The sequence below is a fragment of the Dama dama genome, chromosome 33 (genome assembly GCF_033118175.1).
Source record: "Dama dama isolate Ldn47 chromosome 33, ASM3311817v1, whole genome shotgun sequence".
NCBI lineage: Eukaryota > Metazoa > Chordata > Mammalia > Artiodactyla > Cervidae > Dama > Dama dama.
Genome location: NC_083713.1, coordinates 26,777,445 through 26,797,866, shown reverse-complemented (window position 1 = coordinate 26,797,866; position 20,422 = coordinate 26,777,445). Strand labels below are relative to the sequence as shown.

The following is a 20,422-nucleotide window of genomic DNA, read 5'->3' as shown; positions in this document are numbered from 1 at the left end:
AAACATTAATTTTATGCTGACTTACTATAATACTCTGTTTTGATTTTTCATGTATTTACATACCTTTGAGGCAATAATGGTGTCTTAAGTAGTGGAGACTTGACATTTGCAGTCAATATTCCAGACTGTTCCAGAATCACTAAATGAATGAATATGTCTAAAGGTGCTAGGTGGTCTAGGCTCACTCTTTAGCCAAGTGTCTTGAAGGCCACCCTCGCTAGAGGTTGCTGGTGCTAACGTTTTTGCCAGGTGCTTTCCATGCGTACAAGCATATTATGCATTCTCTTTTTTCCTTTGAGTCAGCCTTACAGGAGATTTAAGGGTTACAGATTGCTCTGTGTCAGGATCATAAAGGACTAGATGCCACTGAAATGCTGTTTTGAAATTCCAAGGTCTCCTTTCCTTTTTTTTCTACATATAATGGAAGGTTGGTAAACATTTTCCTGATTGTTTATATACTTTTATTTTTATCGAGCTTTTGGCTGTGCTGGGTTTTTGTCGCTGTGCGGCTTTTCTCCAGTTGTGACGAGCAGGGGCTCTTCTCTGGTTGCGGTGTGCGGGCTTCTCCTGTGGTGACTCCTCCTGCGGTGGAGTGTGGGCTCTGGAGTGAGTGGGATTCAGTAGTTGCGGCTATGGACGCTGGAGCACAGGTCGATAGTTGTGGCACACCGACTCAGTTGCCCCGCAGCATGTGGGACCTTCCCGGACTGCAGATCGAACCTGTGTCTTCTGTATTGGCAGGTGGATTCTTTACCAGTAAGCCACCAGGGAAGCCCCTATTTTTTTTTTTTTTTTTAATGAAAGTAAGTCATTTTCTTACTCTAAAACAGCTGTTTTCTTCTTTTTTTTTTTGAAAGTTAGCATATACATTTTTTTTTTAATGCATGTCATTTAATTCAATACATTTTCACAAATACACCTAGGTAAGCAGTACTCAAGTCAAGAAACAGAACATCACCACCACCCCAGAAGGAAGCTCCTGTTTCCTTCTAGCCACTCCTCTAACTAAAGATAATCCGTCTTTATACTTTAAGTAGATGAAATCACCTGGTAATACCTTCCCTATCCAGCTTCTTTCATTTAATATTGTGTTTGTGAGGTTTGTCCACCTGCAGTGCAGGAGACCCGGGTTCAGTCCCTGCGTTGGGAAGATCCCCTGGAGGAGGAAGTGACAACCCACTCCAGTATTCTTGCCTGGAAAATCCCATGGATGGAGGAGCCTGGCAGGCTACAGTCCACGGGATCGCAGAGTCAGACACAACTGAGCAACTCCACTTTCTTTTCTTTGTGAGGTTTATTCACATTATTGTGTGCTGTTGTAAATTGTTTCTTCTCATTCCATTATGGGAATGGACCACAATCTATTGTCTCTTCTGTGGTTTGTAAGCTATTGTGAATGGCTGTGCTCTGAACATTTAATGTATGCCTCTTGGTGAATGTATGTACATATTTCTTTCGGGCTTTTGTCTCGCAGTGGATTTCTGGAGTATTAGGAACACACATTTTTATATTTAGGATATGTGAGTGCACTTCTGAAAGTCTGTTAACTATATGTAGAATTTTGGATGTATGTATGTGGATCTTGGAGGTTCCATCACTTGTATGAAATTTTCATAAGTGCCTAAAAACATTCAAAAATACTTAACAATACAGGGAAAACTCAAAACTGATATTGCATCTATCAAGAGAAAAATAAGAGGAAGCCAAGATAACAAAGAAGGATGGTTTCATGTGTCTAGGACAGTTTGCTTTCAAGAACTTCCTTGATCTAAAGGAAATACAAAGATGTCAACTTTAAATTAATGTCTCTCCCTTCCGATCTTAAAATACAGTTTTACAGATATGAACTGAAAAGAATTGTTATTCTTGGGGAGGAAGAAGGAAAAGTAAAATAGTCCACAAATTATCAGCTAACATCTAATAAACTTAGCCTTTCTGTATCTAACCATGAAGAGTAAAACTGAAATTTCAGAAATGAAAAGGGGAAAATTCTTCCCATTCTTTTCATATCACAGCCAAGTAAAAGCACCTCAGAGATTTCTCCACATAATAAATAAATATAATGCATAATCTCTGTGAACAAAGCACTATGGGGATTCTGAGATAACAAGAACACAATTTTTTATTTTAAGGAGCTTGTCTTGTACTTGGGGAAAAATAATGTAAATAACTGTGGTACAAGCAGTGAAAAATTTGTAGTAATGGGAATTTAGGAGATGCAGAGGGGCCCAAAGGTCAACTCAGAACATAATTGATGTCTGTAGGGAATGTGATCCATAGATCTCTCAAATCAAGAAATTCAGAAATACCCTTACCTGATCACTGATCTCCCCAAGTGGTTCTTTTTTACTTATTTTTGGCTGCACTGGGTCTTCGTTGCTGCTCACAGTCTCATTGTGGGGAATGGGGAAGGGGGGCTTCTCTTGTTGTGGATCATGGGCTCAGTAGTTGTAACACACAAGCTTAGTTACTCCGCGGCATATGGAATCTTCCCTGATCGGGGGTTGAACCCATGTCCCCTGCATTGGAAGGCAGATTCTTATCCACTGTACAACCAGGGAAGTGCCCTAATGGTTCTTTAAATCATTTAATTTAATGTTCTGATTATGAATCTTTAAAGCACCAGGATGAGAAAAATCACCTGTAGTGGACTGATTCAACTAGTCTTTATAACTTCCCAGATTGTATCAGAGGGTGTCTCTCTAATTGGGTCAATCTCATTTTTAAACATTTTGTAGCCCAAACCTAACACTCTTATCCACACTTAGCATCATTTACCAGACTAATCCCCTTTGAATTCTAATGAATCAGCTTAGCACAGCGCAGAGGACATTCTCAAATGTCCATGGAATAAGTTGATACTTACACATGTTTTTATTCAAACTAGAATTACATAACATGATAGTTCATTATATTGTAGGTTACTGTGTATATATATGTTATTATAAGTGTATGATTATGTTACATAATTTTGAGGATTAATCTCTATCAAATGGGTTTGCAAAGAGTTATTTTTGAAAATACTTCCAAATTTTAAGAGATGGGAACTTTGCCTTTCTTTCAGAATATAAGATAGCTGTAATCTTGATTATATGTTATATAAGTGTGCATGTTTATATTTACAGATCTGTTCCCTGCACTTAGATTTTAACAACCCCAGTTCATAGCCATTTCTCCCTTTTTTTGGGTAGGGTGGGAATGTGAACTTCAGGGTTTTTCAAAGTCTGGTTTTTAGAAGTCCAGTCCTACAATTAAAACCCAAGTATGTGACCCAAACTGCCTCTCTGTGCAGAATCCATTTCTTTTGGTGAGGGTAGCAGGGGAGAGGTTGGGTTTGGGGGTGAGCAGTGGCAGTTTCTGGGATCCATCCTGTGTACTTTGTGAGTAACAGTGATGCACCATGGCAGAGGCCATGAGGCTGAGCTTGAGGGAACGTGCAGTGTGGTTTGAGCCTTGTCCCCAGCTGAGTCATCCCTTCCCCTGACTCTATGGCTCTTCCAGAGTTTTTTCTTTATTAAGAAATCCCTATTCTGCCTCCACTAGCTAGAATAAGAATGCAGATTGAGATACCCAGCAAATTCTGAAAATACTTTATGCTACTGATATTCAGATCCTCATTTTAAACACTCCTTCATTTTCGAATACTAATTTCATAAATATTGAATGTGACTTTTTCACCTTATTCCCTGAGGAAAGTAATAAAAGGATTATGTTGTGTTATACCTATGCTTGAGAGGCTTTATTAAATATTTATATAATGAATTTGGTTGAGATAAGTTATTTGTAATTTAGAAATTGTGAAGTATGTTATTTGTGAATATTAAGTATAGCATTCAAATAACTCTTACAGGCCAAATTAATTTTCTTTAATAAATCATAAATATTTCATTTTCCTGTGAAGTACTTGAATATTCAGAAAATAAAAGTGGTTGGAAAATGATTCATTTAACCAGAAAACATACTGGCTTATTTGGGTGATATTAATCTTGTTAGGTCATGACCTTATCACTATATCAACTAGACTCAATTTTTAGGAAACACTGACATTTTTCTTTCTTCCATTGGTAAGGAAGGAGTTATGAAATTACAGATCCAAAGGATGCTACTCATAGTTATCTAATTCCTTGATGCTCAAAGTGTGGTTCACAGACCAGTAGCATCAACATTACTAGACATGAATGGAGAATCTCAGGTCATGCTGTAGACCAATGGAGTAAAAATCTGCATTTTAATGAGATCCCCATGTCATTCATACAGATATTAAAATTTGAGAAGCACTCATCATATTCCTCATTTTATCAAACAAACACCAGTCCTTTTTAAAAAAAAAAAAAAAGGCAGGAAGCAAGGCATTATTTAATGGTCCTCTCTCTTAAAAAGCTTATACTCAGTTGCAAGCCCCTGAAATCATTTCTTCATGGCAGTGGAAACCAGCGGTCATTTCCTTCTCAATATCCCTTCGTATAAATTACCCCTCACCAGCTCTCATAGAGTTTTCTCTTCACTCAAACACTGATGGCCTACCAGAGCAAATGAACCCATGAAGAAATTCCTTCATTCATTCAGGAAACACTTGAGTAGCAGCTGCATGTCATGAGACGGGGTAGAACAGTGAGCAAAACCAAGTTCTTGCCTTCATAGAGCTCACATTTCAGTGGAGAAAACAGATTAGAAACAAATACATAAAATGTCAAGTATGATAAGCACTAGAGGAAGAGGGATAGAGAACGCCAGATGTGGGGCAATGATACCTTATACTCTAGGACGGGCAGAACAGGCCTCCCTAAGAAGGTATAGAGACCTGGAGGTGGTGACAGTGTGAGCCAGCGGGGTACAGGAAAGAATGGACCCAAGCAGGAAGTAGAGTGGGGAGTGGAGTGAGATCAGAGAGGTGACAAAGAGCCAAACTGACTGTATATTGCATGGACTTTGGCTTTCACTCTGAGTGGGAGGAGAAGCCGTTGCAGGGGTTTAGGCAGAGTGACATCTGACCCATATTAGCTGTAGGGTCATTCTGGACATGACATTGAGAATGGTAGGGATGGAAGCTTATAGACCTCTTAGGACACTCTCATGGTCCTAGACAGGAGCTGATCTTGGCTGAGACAAGGCATGTATGCTGTTGAGTACTTGAAACATCGCTAATGAGACTGAGAAATAAATATTTTTTATTTTAATTAATTGAAATGGAAGTGACTGCATGTGACTAGTGACTAATGTATTGAACAGCACAGGCAGAGAAATAATAGATAACACCGTCGTGTCTTTTATTTCCTCAGCAAAATTAGTGCCATGTTGGACAGATAGGCAGTGCTTAATAGGTGAATTAATGATGAGATCATTTTTCTGCCCTTTTTGCCTTAAAATATCTGTGATTCTGTGTACCCAAGGTAGCTCTGAGTCATTTTTGACATATGCTTCTAATTTTTGATAGCTTTCATGACAAGATAGTCCAGGCTCATCTTATACATTTCTTGTCCCTGGAATCAGCCATTTCTGTTAAGAAGACTTGATTTCAAAATTCAAGATATTCATTGCTACTGGTTGGTCATTATTTCAAAGCTTTATATATATGTCTTTTTTCCTTCCACAATGAGAATCCTGGGTTTTCAAGAACACAGAGATGATAGAAATAGGGTATCCCATAATTTCTCATCTGGGCTTCCCAGGTGATGCTAGTGGTAAATAACCCACCTGCCAATGCAGGTAGATGTAAGAGACATGGGCTCCATCCTTAGGTCGGGAAGATCCCCTGGAGGAGGAAATGGCAACCTATTCCAGTATTTTTGCCTGGTGAATCCCATGGACAGAGATGCTGGGCGGGCTACAGTCCATGGGGTCACAAAGAGTTGGACATGACTGAAGTGACTTAGCATGCACACACATATAGTAGACTCAGATTAACAATACTACATATTTATCAATAAATGATTGTGAAGCAAATTATAGCATAACCGTACAATAGCATACCATGCAGTTACCCAAAAGTGCATGTAGCAACAAAAAAAAGGATGAAGTAGTTTTTTATGTTCTAATATGAAAAGCTCTCTAAGAGATATTAAGTAATAGAAGCATGGTCAAGCCAATGTATGTACATACCATTTGAGAAGGGGAGAGGAGTAAGGGACAGAATATGCATTGATATTGGCTTGTATATGCCAATTAACATGTTCAGTACAAAAGCTTTTTCTGAAGCACATTATGTAAACCATTTATCTGCCTTTGGAGTGGACCCAGCAGAAGCCCTGTTCCCTGGCTTCCCAGAAAGTAGAGCTTCAACCATAGCTTTTCTATATTCATCCTATTTTTAAGTATTAAATAAATGTTATCTTCCAGAATCCACCATGCCCAAATTGAAATTGGAGATTCTAAAAGGAAATGTGGTGGTTTTTATTAGATTTGTATATTAATAAGCACCAATTCTCTAAAGTTTCAAGACCTGAACCGTGTCTCTGAATCTTATATTCACAGTTTTGGAATGGGAAAAGAGGCAGTGCTGAATTCTGGACTTTGCTTTTTTATTCAAGGATGGCTGATTTACAAGGGTGTGCCAATCTCGGCTGCGCAGCAGACTGACTCAGTTTTACATGTATATCCTTTTTTTATATTCTTTTCCAGTATGGTTTATCCCAGGAGATTGGATATTGTTCCCTGTGCCATACAGTAGGACCTCGCAGTTTATCCATTCTAAATGTAATAATTTGCATCTACCAACCCCAAATTCCCAGTCCATCCCTCACCCTACCCTCTGGCCACTGCCAGTCTGATCTCTGTTTCTGTTCAGATAGGTTCATTTGTGCCATATTTTAAATTTCACATCTAAGTTACATGATACTTGTCTTTCTCTTTCTGACTTACTTCACTTAGTATGATAATCTCTAGTTTGATCATGTTGCTGCAGATGGCATTATTTTGTTCTTTTTTGTGGCTGAGAAGTATTCCATTGTATGTATGTGTGTATGCACATATACACAACACCTTCTTTATCCATTCATCTATCCAAGGGCATGTAGGCTGTTCCTGTGTTTTGACTATTATGAACAGTGCTGCTATGGACATAACAGGTGCATGTATCTTTTTAAATTATGGTTTCATCAGGTATATTCCCAGGAGTAGGATTGCCAGATCATATGGTAATTCTATTTTTAGTTTTTTGAGGAACCACCATACTGTTTTCCATAGTGACTGCATCAACTTACATTCTCACCAGCAGTGTAGGAGGGCTCCCTTTTTCTCTATACCCTTTCCAATATTCGTTATTTGTAGACTTTTTAATGATGGCCATTCTGACTGGTATGAGGTGATACCTCAGTGTAGTTTTAATTTTCATTTCTCTAGTAATTAGTGATGTTGAGCATCTTTTCATGTGCTTACCAGCCATCTGTATATTTTCTTTGAAGAATGTCTATATAGATCTTCTGCCCATTTTCGATTGGGTTGGTTCTTTTTCATTTTTATTTTTATTTTTTTGGTGTTAACTTATATGAGCTGTTGGTCCAACTCTGGACTTTGTGGACAGAATTTCTTGTAATGGAAGAAGGGATGAATGATGAGGTCAAGGCTTAGATTTGTAAGCAGAGGAGGGAAAGGGGGTTTACTAATCTATCACAGAGTTTATATTTCCATGAAAATTATGGTTGGTGAGAGTAGATATACCACAGTGGACAGTGACCTCTGTGGAATAATATGGTTGGCTTATTTTGCATCTCTTAGCTCCTATAACTGAAATGAAAATTTAATAATAATATGTTGGTATGACCATGAAGAGAAAATCTGTGCCTAATCAGGCCAGTTTATAAGGAAAAAATGAACCACTTTGTGTAAGAATTTAAAGAGAATACTCCAACTGTTAAGAATGGGTGCCTCTCCAAAAAAATTAACATTTTAGTTTTTGCCACCAAATATCTAGCTTAGGCATGTCTAGTAGATATGTAGACATGCCTCCTAGGAAGTGAACGCTCAGAAGATCCCATATATTAGAACAAAGATTAGTATCTAACAGAGGATTTTACCCACAACCAGATGAAATCAGAAGAAATCTTTACTGTAGAATAAGGCTTGCTCATCCTACAAACATACACCATCTTCTAGCATCGCATTAGGAAATGCTGGGGAGGAACTTAAACCATTTGCTAGCACCTGCTAGAGAATAGTACTCCCAGCTCACTCAGCAGAAGCATCTGGGCGGCACTTTTCTTGTTGTGACCTCTTTGTTCCAGTTTTATGGACTCACCAAGCAGCCTTTAGTACACTTAAGTTTCTTCTGCTCTGTAAGCCTGGCTGAATAGTCAGACTCAGCCTGAGACTAAACTATAGACTTCAGTTCCCACAATTAAAAAAAAATATGAACATGTATATTTATTTGGTTGGATTGAGGAGGCTCAACTCAGTGACATATACACATGAAAATTATGGTTGAAATAATCCCGTCTCCCAAGTAATCACTCTTAACTGTGTTGAGTTGAATATGTTCTTTCCCACTGGTACTTAGCAACCATAACAACATTCAGTCTTAATCCATAAATTTTTTGTCACTTTAGGCCCTAAAAAATATTACTTCATTTATTAAGGATTAGTCATGTCCATTTTTAAATTAAGACTTTTTTTTTTAGAGCGGCTTGAGATTCACAGCAAATTGAGGGGAAGGCACAGAGATGTCCCTTATACCCTCTGCCCCTGCACATGCATATCATCCCCTATTAGCATTTCCCACCAGAGGACACTTTTGTTACAATTGATGAACCTACACTGACACATCTTTATCACCCAAAGTCCATAGTTTACATTAATGTTCACCCTGGCTTTGGACAAATGTATAATGACATACATTCATCATTGTTTTATCATATGGAGCATTTTCACTGCTCTAAAAATCCTCTGTTCTCTGCCTGTTCATCCGTGCCCCCAACCCCTAACAGCTACTCATCTTTTCATTGTTTCCTTAGTTTTGCCTTTTCAAAAATGTCATATGGATGGACTCATATAGTTTGTAGCCTTTTCAGATTCACCTCTTTCACTTAGAAATATGCATTCCTCTTGTCTTTTCATGGCTGGATAACCTCTTCCCTTTTGTGTTGAATAGAGATGTACTACAGTTTATTGATACAGTCATCTATTGAAGGGCATCTTGATTGCTTCTAAGTTTTGGCAGTTATGAATAAAACTGCTGTAAATACTACATGCAGGGTTTTGTGTGGACATACGCTTTCAACTTATTTGGGTGAATACCAGGCAGTTTGATAGCTAAATCGTATGTGACAAGAGCATATTTAGTTTTGTAAGGAACTGCCAAACTGTCTTCAAAGTGGCTACAGCATTTTGCATTCCCATCAACAATGACTGAAAGTCCCTGTTGCTCTACAAACTTTTGTACAAGCATTTGGGCTTGTCAGTGTTTGGATTTTGGCCATTCTAATAGGTGTGTAGTGGTATCTTTTTGTTTTAATTTACATTTCCCTGGTAACATGTGATGGGGAACATCTTTTCATTTGCTCATTTGCCATCTGTATACCTTCTTTGGTGAGGTATGTGTTAAGGTCTGTGGTCCACTTTTTTAAACAGGTTGTTTTCTTTTTCAGTGTTGAGAGTTCTTTATATAATTTGAGTGACAGTCTTTTATTATAGGTGTTTTTTGCAAATATTTTCTCCCAGTCTGTGGCTTGTTTTCTCATTCTCTTGCATTGTCTTTCACAGAGCAGAAGATTTTTGTTTTAATGAAAGTTCAGTTTATCAATTATTTCTTTCATGGCTTATGTGCCTTTGGTATTATATCTAAAAAGTCATTGCCAGACTTCCAGGTTATTGAACACATAGAGATTCCAGGACAGTGGTGCACCCGAAGAGGGTGTGGAAACTCTTCACCACTTCCCTCATACCTTGCTCTATGTATCTTTTTTGCCTGGCTGTTCCTGAGTTATCTCCTTTCATAATCAACTGGTAACCTAGAGATCCCAGGGCATGGTGGGAAGACAGGCGCTCTGAGACCAGGCAGTGTTGGGCTTTAATGCTGTCCCCCTCTTCACAGCACTGAGGCTGTGGGCACCCACTTACTCTAACTCTCACTTTCCTACATTGTAGAGTCCTTGGGTGATCTGTCACGTATATAGAAAATAATCAATAGATGATAGACACTCTAGATTGGCTGACCCAACCTCAAAAAAAAAGGGTCATTGCCATATCCAAGGCAATGTAGGTATTCTCCTATGTTACCTTCTAGGAGTTTTATTTTAGCTTTGTATTTTATGTTAATTTATGTTTATTTTGAGTTAATTTTTGTGAAAAATATAGTATCTGTGTCTAGATTCATTTTTTTTTAACATGTGGACATCAACTGTCCTGGCACCATCATTGAAAAGACTATCTTTGCTCCATTGTTTTGTCTTTGCTCCTTTGTCAAAGATCAGTTGACTGTATTTATGTAGGTGTATTTCTAGGCTTTCTGTTCTTTTGATCTATAGGGTTGGCAAAAAAGTTTGGGTTTTTCCAAAAAAATAACATTGTACAGAAAAACCTGAACAAACTTTTTAGCCAACTCAATATTTCTCTTCTGCTAATACCACACTGTTTGGGTCCAGTAGCTTTATCGTAAGTCTTAAAGTGGAGTAGCATCAGTTCAACTTTGTTCTTCTTCTTCAAAAATGTGTTGGCTATTCTGGGTGTTTTGCTTGTCTATATAAACTTTAGAATAAGTTTGTTAATATCCACGGTAACTTGCTAGGTCCCTTTTTTAGAACTTTTAGCTTTTGGTGGCGTTGAATCTCTGAAGAGACTGGGCTGGTAGTTCCAGCACTGTTAGAGGGGTATGGTCTGCCTTCTCCAATTTCCATCCACTTTCTGCTCTTCCTTATCTGAGATTGGTCTATGGAGGAAGGAGAAGGGAGGAAGATTATTTCTTTAAGTTTTTCTTTCTCTGCTTATGTCACACAATGTATTTTTGCATATTGCCTACTTTTTATTAGTATTATAAGTGGAAGACTACTCCATAGTTAAAATAGTAATCACAGTTCATTTGAATTTCCCATCTGACAATTCCAAAATTTGTGTCATGTCTGAGTCTGGCTCTGATGCTTACTTTGTGTCTTCAGACTCTGTTTTTCCTTGCCTTCTAGCATGCCTTGTAATTTTTGGTTGAAAGCCAGGCATGATGTATTGGGTAATAGAAACTGAGATAAATAAGCCTTCAGAGTGAGGTTTTATGTTAATCTGGCTAGGAGTTGGGCTGTGTTTAATATTTGCTATAGCTATATAGATTCTGGAGTCTTCTGATTCCTCTAATGTCCTTGTTTTTGTCTTCTCTGCTGTGTTCAGGCTTCCCTAAGATCTCCTCCTTAGATAGAGTCTGAATAGGAATCTCTTTCAGCTGTAATCCACTATGTTTATGTTGGCATGGTGAGGGGCATTTGTGGGAAGGGCAGTCCTATAATCTTATGGTTAAAGCTCAGTCATTTGGCAGGCCTGTGTGCCTGCAATGGGACTTTCACAACTGTTTCTTAGCTGCTTTTTCTTCCCTTACGTGAGACAGGAAGGCTGGAGGAGGCTAGAGACAAAGAAATGCCCTTCCCCCAGGTAGGATGAAACTCTCAAAGTCCTTGGAGAGTAGGCTTGGCTACGTTATATTTGTCTGGATATACATCATAGTGCTCACTCTTCTCCTACCCCCGCTAGAGCCGTGAGAATTGTCACCATAAGACTCGTGTGGCGTTCCTGGGGGTAAAACCCGCAAACTTGTGGGGCCCACCTAAGATCACCCCCCAGAAGTTTCTCAGTTTCAAGCTACTCCACATTCAACCTCCAGCAAGTTTCATTAAAATTACCATAATTAAAAGATAAACTGAGGCATAATGTTAAGAGTTTATTTGAGCAAAAAATGATTCAAATCCGGCAGCACCAAACTGGAAGTGGTTAGGAGCACTCCACCAGTGGAAGCTTGAGGAGTAATTTTATAGAGAAAAGGAAGGCAAAATTAGGAAATTACCGATTGGCCATAGTGTAAAGCCTACTTGGCTGTGGTTGGTTGTCCTTGAATTTCAACCTTAGAACCCTGAGGCAGTTACAGGCTGAGATTTTGATTTGCTTACACAGGCCTCCAGGCATTAGAACCACCTCAATCTAGTGGCCTCCTGGTTTAATTAATTTAACACTGTTTAAGTATTCCTACCTATATATGGCTCCCAATCCAGGCAGACAAATGTCAGCCATGACTGTATTCCCCTATTTTGCCAGATTTCAGGGTGACAGTTTTCTTGACATGGTCAGTTCTCTGATGAACCTGAGAGAAGTTGTTATTTTTACTTATTCAGCTTTTTCTTGTAACAGCAGAAGTGACAGTTTTTACAGGTTGAAGCTGAAACTGGAAATCTACAAGTCAATTTTGAATTAGGAAAAACTTAAAAACAACAACAACAATCAAAAAACAACAAAACCTGTCAATAGACGCCAAAGAGGTCTATAGATGAATTTTCCGTTGTTTAACAAATGGAAATTTGTTATTTCAGAGTGATGACATTGGTATGAGCCTGATTTACTTCAGTTTCATCTGGTCAACCAAAAAATGGTACTCATCATAATACTGTGAGACATACATTTCTTTTTTACTTATTTTTAATTGGTTAAAAATTGCTTTACAATTTTGTGTTCTGCCATATGACAATTATAGTTAGTCATATATATCCCTTCCTTCCTGAGCCTCCCTCTCCTCCCCACATCCCCCAACTCTAGGCTCTAGGTCATCAGAGAGCACCAGGCTGGGCTGCTGGGTTATTTAGCAACTTCCCACTATTTTACACACGTGAAAGTGTTCATCACCCAGTTGTCCCAACTCTCTGTGACCCCATAGACTGTAGCCTGCTATGCTCCTCTGTCCATGGGATTCTCCAGGCAAGAATACTGGAGTGGGTAGCTCTTGCCTTCTGCAGGGGATCTTCCCGACTCAGGGATCAAACTCAGATCTCCTGCATTGCAGGCAGATTCTTTACCATCTGAGCTGCTAGGGAAGCCTGATTTTACACATGATAGTGTGTATATGTCAATGCAACTTTCTCAGTTTGTCCCATGCTCCCCTTCCCCTACCCTGTCCACAAGTCTGTTCTCTACTAGGCTCATGAGTACTGCTTTTCTAGATTCCATTTATATGCATTAATCTGTGATACTTGTTTATCTCTTTCTGACTTACTTTACTCTATACGAGAGGCTGTAGGTTCATCTGCCTCACTACAATTGACTCAAATTTGCTCCTTTTTATGGCTGAGTAATATTCCATTGTATAAATGTACCGCAGCTTTTCTATCCATTCATCTGTCCATGGATATCTAGGTTGCTTCCATGTCTTGGCTACTGTAAATATTACTGCAATGAATATTATGGTACATGTCCCTTTTAGAGTTGTGATTTTCTCAGGGTATATGCCCAGTAATGGGATTGCTGGCTCATGTGATATATTTATTCCTAGTTTTGTAAGGAATCTTCATACTGTTTTCCATAATGGCTATTACCATTTACATTCCCACCAACAGAGCAGAAGGGTTCCTTTTTCTCTATGTCCCCTCCAGCTTTTATTATTGTGTGTAGATTTTTTGATGATGGTTGGTCTGACTGGTGTGAGGTGATACCTCATTCTAGTTTTGATTTGCATTTCTCTAATAGTACAGATGATGATTGCAGTCATGAAATTAAAAGATGCTTACTCCTTGGAAGGAAAATTATGACCAACCTAGAGAGCATATTAAAAAGCAGAGACATTACTTTGCCAACAAAGGTCCATCTAGTCAAGGCTATGGTTTTTCCAGTGGTCATGTATGGATGTGAGAGTTGGACTGTGAAGAAAGCTGAGCACCAAAAAATTGATGCTTTTGAACTGTGGTGTTGGAGAAGACTCTTGAGAATCCCCTGGACTGCAAGGGGATCCAACCAGTCCATTCTAGAGGAGATCAGTCCTGGGTATTCTTTGGAAGGGCTGATGCTGAAGCTGAAACTCCAATACTTTGGCTACCTCATGCGAAGAGTTGACTCATTGGAAAAGACCCTGATGCTGGGAGGGATTGGGGGCAGGAGGAGAAGGGGATGACAGAGGATGAGATGGCTGGATGGCATCTCCGACTCGATGGATATGAGTTTGAGTAAACTCCAGGAGTTGGTGATGGACAGGGAGACCTGGCGTGCTGTGATTCATGGGGTCGAAAAGAATCAGACACAACTGAGCGACTGAACTGAACTGAATAGTGAACGTGTTGAGCATCTTTTCATATGTTTATTGGCCATCTGTATGTTTTCTTTGGAGAAAAGTCTGTTTAGGTCTTCTGCCTATTTTTTTATTAGATTGTTTTTCTGATATTGAGCTATATAAGCGTCTTATATATTTTGGAGATTGACCCTTTGTCAGGTGCTTCGTTTGCAATTATTTTCTCCCATTCTGAGGGTTGTCTTTTCATCTTGTTTATAATTTCCTTTGCTGTGCAAAAGCTTTTAAGTTTTATTAGGTTCCACTTGTTTATTTTTGTTTTTATTTCCATTAATCTAGGAGGTGGGTCATAGAATATCTTGCTGCGATTTAGAGACATAGATTTCCAAGACTTCAGTTGTATTTTTCCACAATGCCAAAATAAAGGAATGTAACTCCTAAAAAGCATATAATTTTCACTAAAAAGTTAAATATGTTTCTTCCTACTTCCTAAAGATTTTCTCACCTGAACTGAGAAAAGATGAATTTAAAATCCATTTATTCATTGACTCAGATTCTCAATAATTATTTAACTCATAAGAAGTTCTACTTTCCCCCAAAGATGTAGGGCACATTTAGACCAGATACTTTATCAGAGTCTGTCCTTTAGCCGAGCACATTGCTCTGCACACAATATGCCTTCATTAAATACAGGAATTGGATGTGGGCTTATATGACTTTTTATTACGCTGGGTTGCCAGAGTTCTGCCATGAGCTTTGTGTCCCAATCTACCTTGTTATTCTTATCTCTTGGCTTAAAATGCTGTGCCTTGCAAAAGGCTTCTATGAGCAAATACTGGAGTAAAAAGAATTACACCCTTTGAAAAGGGCCTGAATATGGTTTTTCATGAGGCCTATTACAGTGCCTTATACCTCATTATGATCTACTGGGGAGTTATTGTGCATCTTGTAATAGAGGCTAAATTCGTATTTTCATCACCTGATTAGTATTTCTGAATTGGCTCTGGTGCCAAAAGGAATATTTTCCCTTACTGCATCTCCTTTTCAGTAGTAATATAAACATAATAAAAAGCAGTAGAATGCATCTCCTCTCCAGAAACAAACAAAAACCAATTACGGTCACTCCTGAGGGAAGTCTTCAGGGGAGAAAGCCAAGAAAAGCAGAGAGAAAGCTGAATACCTCTGCCTTTATCTGTCCTCTCTGCCTAGCTTTTGAGGATCATGTTTTCACAGCCCAATTCAGATTCTTTCATACTCAGGTAGGGAGGAAGAATTTTTGTCCTCAGAATATGATTGATGTATTAAAACGTATGACATTTAATGGGAGATGGGGTCCGTTTCTTCTCAGGTTCATTTGTGATATACATTTTCTGACTTTAAATCAAACTATCGGGCAGTCCTGGGAACCAGTTCAGGAAGCATCAATGAAGGTCCACTCTGTGCTACCCACTGTCCTCCTCCCTTGCCTGACCCCAGCAGGAAGTGTTGCTGGGAAGATATGGAATAAGAGAGGGTGAGGGAGCTGGAGTGGAACAGGGGGCAGCCCTACACCCACTCTGTGGTGACAGCAAACACCCTCTGGGGGGGTCCTGGGCTGTTTGTCCTCCAAGCAATGCTTTGCCTTCTCCGTGCTCCATTGTGCATCACAAGGAGGCTGACCTCCGCAGGTCCTTGGTTTTGCCTTTAGGGTTGGTTTTCTAGCTTTTATCATCTCAACAAGCTCCTTCTTTCTTCTGTTTAATCATTTATAAAATGAAATTCTTTTCCTTATTTCTCTGGTTTATGGTTGGAGGGAGATTGAATGCAGGACAGTCTTGCACTCATGTGCCTGGTCCTTTAGGAACAGATGACCCTTGGAGATCCAGCTCCCACCAGACATCTGACTCTGGCTCTAGTAATGCTTCCTCCTCCTTCTGTCCCCACTCCTGAGGGCTACCTACTTGACTAGCATCCAAGTGACTTCCTCATTGTCTCTTTAGCTTCTTAGCTCTTCCACCACTTGTGAAGCTAGTTCCTAGGGTTAAATTCCCTCCATGGGAATAGACTGCTCTCCGTTTACCTGCTTGGACTTTGACTGCTACCTGTGTTCCTTGTATATTTGTCTCAGCCCTAGAAGGGCAGTTTCTAGATGCCAAATGTTTCATTTTCACAAAGTTGCTTTTTAAGAAGTCAGTTCAGACCAAACATGGTACATGATGCTAACATGTCATCTCAGTAGGACGTTGTGAACACTTATTTCTGGAAATATATAAGATTGAGTCTGGTTCCTGACAACCGAGAAGGGCGTAGAAGCATTTTTCTCAGTGAACTTTAATTCAACAGAATATTATCTCTCCCACAGTGTGAGCCATGATGTCTGTAGGAGGAAAGAGCAGGTGGGATGGGTTCCTGTAGCACAGACACTGGGGTAAAACTGACATGGATTCACCTCCCAGCTCTTCCAGGTGTTGGCTGTGTGTGCTCAGGCCCATTATGCTGCTGGCCTTCGTTCTGTCAATAAAATATGGGTGTAAGAAGAAGATAACCTGTGTAAAAGGCTGACACAGGAAATCCTTGATCTTGCTTTGGGGGCTGCTTTTCTTGTTTGGATTCTCACTAATCTCCACATTCCTGCTTCTTTCCCTCTCCTGTTGACCTTCATCATTTATAAACTGAAATTCCTGTCCTCATTTTGCTAAAGCTCAGCTAAAGTGAGGGCTTCCCAGTGGTATATAATCCACCTGCCAATTCAGGTAGATGTAAGAGACATGGGTTCCATCCCTAGGTCGGGAATATCCCCTGGAGGAGGGCATGGCAGCCCACTCCAGTATTCATCCCTGGAGAATCCCATGGACAGAGGAGCCTGGCAGGCTACAGTCCAAAGTAGCCTGCCAGGGGTCACAAAGTCGGAAATGACTGAAGAGACTTAGCATGCACACAAAAGTGAAATTCTCAAAAATAAAAACTTTACTTGAAAGTGAAGGGAAACCAACAAGGAAACAAGTAGGCACATACAAAAGCAATAAAGTCACAGTCCCTGAGGAAAGGACCCCTGCACAGCCATTGGCAGTGACTTTGTGCCCCAGGGACCCAGCCTACCTGTCACAAATGCCCCCTACCTCACAGCACACAGCTGCTAGGCACCAACATAGTTCTTATGACCGAGAGGCTTGCCTAACTGAATACAGAGTCCCTTTCAAAAATGAGTTTTTATCTCCCCCCCACCACCCAAATAAAATCTGCTTTCATGCTGCATTTGTTCCTTGGAGGTTTCATTCAAATAAAGAGACTGTTCCCCTCTCAAAGCATCTACTCACTATGTTGCCTCCAAACCTGAAATCTCTGAACCAGGGAAGGTTCTGAGAATGCTGCCTTTCAACAGATTAAACAGCCTCTTGGTCCTGGAACTGGCACTAGGATTAGCTTGCTAAAAGAGAATCTTGTGTATGTTTTGCCCCGTTAGAAGTTGTAAATCAAAGGAACAATATTGGTTGAAGTCCGATGTTTCCCCAGCTTTGGTAGTAGTTTCTTTTCAGAGTTCCAGGAAAGCAAAAAGGAAACTGTCCAACCAAATAGACTACCTAGGGACTACTTGCTAGCATTTTGTTTAAATGTAGTCATTTCTATAGAAACAAAAAGATGCAGTCTTCAAATAATGTTTCACAGTGCCTACCAAAGAATAAATACTCGTCATTAACTCTCGAGCATGGGCATCTTCCTGACCTCTGGCTCGGCCAGCCTCTCAAAGACCACTGCAAAGGAAAATAGATTTTTTTTTTCCCCATAGAAAAGAAGCTTAGCCTACACCTGTCTACTCTAGACCACATATACCTGCACTTCTCTGTCAGGACAGGAAGAAGAAATGGGTTTCTGCTATTATTTTCAAGAAGAACCAGAGGCTTCTACAGTTTGGGTTTATAACCAGGCACATATAACGTAGTCATATAAGCCAACCTATGTAACGTAAAGTGACAAGATACATGAATACTGGAAACTCACAGCTCAGAAATAGTCAAGAGTTTTGATTGCACACATTTCCAGGGCCCTCATACATGCTGGCCTCCCACTTTTGAACATGTTTCCAGGTGATTTGGCATCACAGAATTCTCTCCTGGCTTTTTTGAGGAGATGGTACAAACACGGGACTCTGAGCTCATGGTCCCTTTCCTACGAAAGGTCTTCCATAAAAGACCGTGGGCTATGTCAGAACAAAATCGAGCTCTGTTCAAAGCTGCTGTTGAATTGGACCAGATTGACATTCCTTGGTCTATGCTGGTTGCAAACAGAATGCTGCTAAAATATTATAATATTGTTTGACATTTGTGCTCTAGTGATTTCAAGAGGGGAAAAATGTCTACTAGATGCCAGCAAGGTGATGTTTAAATTTAAAATGTTTAAATTCAGTGCATTTTCATTCTAAACAAATCTTTCTCATCTATGATTTTCTTAAAACATAGGATTCTTTCCCCTTTTTTTCTTAATTCTAATATTAAAAGCAGCAACTCATCTGAAATTTACTGTTGATAAAAAAAAAGGTGTATGTTTATACATGCATGACATGAATACGTTTACATACATATTTAAAATTAACATTGATTTTTATTTTCCCCATTGATTATGTTTTTTAATTGGGACAAAGGAAAAACCTACTAATTTATTTTCAATGTAATGGCTTCTATTTGCAAAAAGTAAGGGTCATTAGAGTAAAGTATAATAATCTGTTATTTTTCTTTGGTTGCTGTAACAAATTGCCACAAACTTAAAAAAAACAGAAATGAATAACCTTATGGTGCTATAGTTTAGAAGTCTGAAATTAGTCTCTGGGCTAAAATCAGGCCCATTCCTTCTGAAGCCTCTAGAGGAGGCTCATGATCATATGTTGTTTTGCCTTTTCCATGTTCCAGAGGCTGCCCTCGTTCCTTGGCCCTTGACCACCTCTACCATCAGAGCCAGCAAAATCAGACTGAGTCTGCTCCCACTGTTATCTCTCGGGTTCTAACTCTTCTGCCTCCCTTGTCCATCTTTTAAGGACCTTATGGTTACATTGGACCTACCTAGAAACATCAGGATGTGAACTGTAAAGAACTGTGAAGTTGCTCAGTCATGTCCGGCTCTTTACAATCCCATGGACTACCTGTCAGGCTCCTCCGTCCATGAAATTTTCCGGGCAAGAGTACTGGAGTGGGTTGCCATTTCCTTCTCCAGGGGATCTTCCCAACCCAGGAATTGAACCCAGGTGTCCCGCGTTGCAGGCAGACGCTTTACCGTCTGAGCTACCTTATTTTGATCCTTAACTTAATCACATCCACAGAGTCCCTTTTGCCATGTAATCTAATATATTCATAGGTTCTGAGGATAAGGACATGAACATCTTTGAGGGCTATTATTCTGCCCACAACAATCTCGTACATAAATCTGCTGTGTTCTCTTACCTTTTGGAAGTAGCATAAACAGCATTGTATTGATAGTTCTACCAGTCTTTGACGGAATGTGTCTTTCTCCTCTGTTTGGAAATGCCATTACCAGATATTTCAGAAAAACAGAGCAAAGAAGATGAAGTAGGACTAGGGGAATCAGCTGTGTAGCTGTATAGCAAGTCATTTCCCTGGAATTTCAATTCAGCACCTTCATCTGAAGAATGCGGATAATTATAAATGCTTCCTCTAAATCCTAGAGCTGTACTGATAGTCACAGAATCCTGAAAACTTTGTATACCATTTTGCAAATGGAAGAGATGGTAGCCTAGCTGTTCCAGTGGGTTCAAGGAATGTGAGTGTGTTAAACCATCAAGAAGCATCACTTAAAAATTAAAACTTTCTAAAAATACAGATTGCAGGAAAAGAATCTTAACTACATGAGAGAGGATGAAATCACTCATTTCCATTCTTAAACAATCCTTTCTCCCTATCCTCTGAGATAGATCATTTTAATCTCTTTTCATGTTTATCTTGTTTTGCTTTTTCTTCTGCCCTGATGTTTGTTATGCTTTGAGTAGATATTGATTCCCTTCTCATTAAGCCTACAAACATCTAATCATTCCTGTTTGGTTTTTTCATTTTTAATAATTTATATTTAAATTTTGGCAAATAGAGTAGTCTAACCTTGCCCTTTGAATGCCTGTGCATTCAAGTTCTTTAGGCAGATTTTATCTCTTGTTTTTTTAATTCTATTTTGAGTTTTATAAAAATAGATGTTTCTTATTATCCCCAACCCATAATTTTCTTTAGTGAACTTTTGTTTAATTTTCTTTTGCTTTAACATTTTATT

The 20,422-nt window shown here is 39.3% G+C and overlaps 1 protein-coding gene across 6 annotated transcripts in view; it reads left to right on the top strand.

Annotated features, from left to right (window-relative positions):
• RAPGEF4 (Rap guanine nucleotide exchange factor 4) overlaps positions 1-20,422 on the top strand; it is a 318,295-nt gene that overhangs the window by 202,204 nt on the left and 95,669 nt on the right. The window lies entirely within an intron of this gene.